Raw genomic sequence first — 3,920 nt, forward strand, 5'->3', positions numbered from 1 at the left:
TGTTATAATTTGTATGTCCTAATCTTTCATGTCAAATGTTAAATGACTCAAGCAAGTAAGAAGAAAATGTATTCTTATTCATACTTGGAGGTACAACAGTCATTACATTCAACTTAAAGAGCCCCTCATTCATGTAGCCCTTTCCAACAAATATTTCATTCTTTAAGAGTACAAATTTGTCTGAGACAAATACGAGCTTAAACTAGTTCTTACTTAGTAGAAAACCAGATACCAAGTTTTTCCTAATATCGGTCACATGAAGAACGTCATTCAAAGTGAGCTCTTTTCCACTTGTCATTTTCAACACTATTTTTCCATGTCCTTCTACCTTGGAAGATGACAAGTTTTCCATGTAGAGATGTTCATCATGATCCATCGCTTTGTAGGTAGAGAACATCCCGTGGTTTGAGCATATGTGACGAGTAGCTCTAGTATCCACCCACCACTCCTTAGTGTTTCCAGCTAAGTTGCATTTAGAGACGACCGCAGAAAGATTCATGTCTTGTACCTTATCAGTGAGGTTCTCATGTTCTGTTACATTGGCCTGGTGAGTTTTTCCCTTCACATTCTTTGGCTTTCGACAATCCTTGGATCGATGTCCTGCCTTGTCACAATTGTAACAGTTGCCTTTAAACTTTTTAACAGTTTTTGAAGAACCAGTTTTTCCTTCACCATTATGCTTCCTCTATTTGCTAGTCTTGAAGCCTCATTCTACAATGTTGGCTTTTGATTCCATCGAATAAGATGCACCATTCCTTTTTTCAGTTTTGCGATTGTCTTCTTCTATTCTCAATCGGACAATGATATCTTCAAGTTTCATTTCCTTCCCCTTGTGCTTTAGGTAATTCTTGAAATCCTTCCATGAAGGCGGTAATTTCTCAATCAGTGCAATGACTTGAAATGATTCACTTAGTTTCATTCCGTCGGCATGGATGTCGCTAAGTATAATTTGAAGTTCTTGAACTTGGGATATGACAGTCTTGCTGTCAACCATTTTATAGTCCAAAAATCGATCGACAATAAATTTCTTTGTGCCGGCATCTTTGGTTTTATACTTGGTATCCAAAGATTCCCATAGTTCTTTTGCGGATTTCAGATTGTAGTACAAATTATATAATGTGCTGTCCAATCCATTGAGTACATAATTTTTGCACAGAAAATCAGAATACTTCCATGCATCAACCGTAGCCAATTTTTCAATATCATTGTCTTGCTCGGTATATGAAGGCGCATCTTCTTTGATAAATTTAGCCAGATTTAATGTTGTCATATAAAAAAGCATTTTTTTTGCCAACGCTTGAAATCTGACTCAATAAATTTTTCTGGTTTTTCCCCTATCGTATTCGGGAGTGTGGTACCAGAAGTTGTCATTTCTGAAACATAATTAGAAGATCAACTGTAAGAAAGAGTAGAAACAGAAATAGAATAATAGCGAAATTCATTTTAAGATTGTTGTTTCTAGAGTTTTAAGTTACTCCTTCGAAAACAATCCGACAGAATCACCTGAATGTAAAAGATGATCAACAGGATCCAAAATGTAATTCGAGCCCACCGACTTCACGATGTTTCCTTAAAACGAATTTGCTGCCTTCAATGGTGCTAAAAGCGTCCAGCAATCATTTTTCAGGATAGAACGAATTTTCGTCTCCTACGGAAATAGCATTGCAATCTGCAAAGTTCCAACGAACTCAACGAAGTGTAATTGACTTTGAAACAATATCAGAATGAGAGAGAGGAGAATAAAATTCAAAGCACACAAAGTTTACAATGAAAATGGTGTAAATTTTCTGGTAGAGGGGCAGGCTATTTATTGATTTGTTCGTAGCCATTCGAACAATCGTCACCTTTCAGACAAACCTCAAAAACTCGGAACATACATGTTCTAAAGTCACGTCTGTTAAGTCGGTTAACAGTCGGCTAACAGTTGATTATTTGGTCAGTTTTATACCCAGGTGTCCCAACTTCGCTAGACTAAATCCTGGACCCCTAGCCACCGGCCCCTCAGTGACTAGCGGAGGTAAACCGCAGGTTGTGCCCTTATTGGATCACAGGTTCCCACCCGGTCTAAACTCCTGGCCTCAAGAGAGCTTTCCTCCAGAGTGATTGATCCACCAATAAATTGCCCCTTTATTGGATCACAGGTTCCCACCAGGAATCGAACTCTCCATGAATATCGAATTTTTTGGATTACAATTAAATATTTGGTAACAAATACCAAATGGGAAATATTCATATTTTAGATGTAAAGTATAGGCCAATTCAAAATTCACACAATAAGTTTAAATTTTTAAATCTCAAGTGATAACTAAAGAATTACAAATATTTTATTTATTAAACATATTAAGGTCATGGTTATACAATTAATAGTCACAGTTATATGATTATAGGTCACAACTTAATTATTAGTCACATACTATCAAATTAATTGATCACACATTAAAAATATTATAGGTCAGAAAATTTATTTAATGATCCAAATCTTTTTTATAGGTCACAACTTATTTACCAGTCACAGATTTTCAAATTAGTCGGTCACAAATTATTTTTTAGTCAAGAATTATCGAATTTTTAGGCTACAATTAAATAATTAGTCACAAATAACCAAATAGTTGATCACATATATCAAACACTTCACCCCCACCCTCAATTCCAATCCATTACCAATACTTGGTCACAATTTAACCATGTAATTTGTCACAAACACCTAAATAATTGGTCACAGATGCTCTTCATCCCGTGTCACTGTCATAGTTGCCACTGCCACCGCCATCGCCGCCACCACTACCACCAACACAATATCATCGTCGTCAACCACCAACACCATTATCGTCTTCATCGACCACCAACTACCTCCATAAACTCCAGATTTTCATCGCCGCATTATCTCCAATACCCAAAACAACCTACAACAAATCAAAAGAAAGAAAAACCACGTCATTGTGGTTGCAATGACTACTATAGCATGCAGATCAATGCATACATTGTTGTCGCAGTGGTGATGATCAGAGTGTAGAGTCGTCCTAGGCATATCGAAGGGAAGAAACACCACATCTACATTGTCGTCGTCCCCAAAACCACATCCTACATCGTCATCACTATAGTCGTCGAGAAGCGCGCCCAGTGTCGTCGCAACGCCCTACGACTGAAGCGCGGAGTTGAGCACAGCGTCGCCACTCACGGATCTCGTTAAAGAGGGCGAGAGTGAGAGTGAGAGTGAAAGAGGAGATTCATTTGGGCTTCGTTGAGTGGGAGAGGGAGAGATCCGGCTTTGTGGAGAGAGAGAGAGAGAGAAAGAATGGATTAAAATGATTTAGGGTTTGAAATTGGGTAAAGATGAGTGATTTGGTGAGTGTTGAATTTGTAATATAATTATTGATATTAAAATATTAAATTGTAACCTTATTTTCGGCTGTGCTATCTGCACAGGCTCTTTTGCTTAGAGCATGTACAGGTGCATACACATGAGGGTGGACCCCATACATGGGGTCTACATGTGAGGTCCACCCTCAAGTGAGAGCCCTTGTACTGCCCTGTGCAAAAGGGCCTGTGTAGGAGACTTTTTTTTTCCCTTATTTTTGATTAAAAATACTTTATATCTGATTTTTAAAGTGTGATATTTAAATAATAATGGGCTTCTGCTTGGTATTGGACTTTACTATTGCCGAAGATATTTTCTTAATCTGATGTGGCATTTTTTTATTGGGAGACTACACCTCCCAGGACGTGGCACCCACTCCCAAGCAAAAATCCCATATCGTCTCCAGTTTTTCGGTTACCGTAATCACGTTATTAAAATCCCCTGCAGCAGCTCTGCATACAGTTACTAAAAACCTAAACGCTTTAAATCCTCGTACATTAGACTTGGAAAGTCAATGTACAACCTATAGAAGCAACTCAAAGAATTGGATAACATACTAGTA

The sequence above is a fragment of the Olea europaea genome, chromosome 1 (genome assembly GCF_002742605.1).
Source record: "Olea europaea var. sylvestris chromosome 1, O_europaea_v1, whole genome shotgun sequence".
Lineage (NCBI taxonomy): Eukaryota > Viridiplantae > Streptophyta > Magnoliopsida > Lamiales > Oleaceae > Olea > Olea europaea.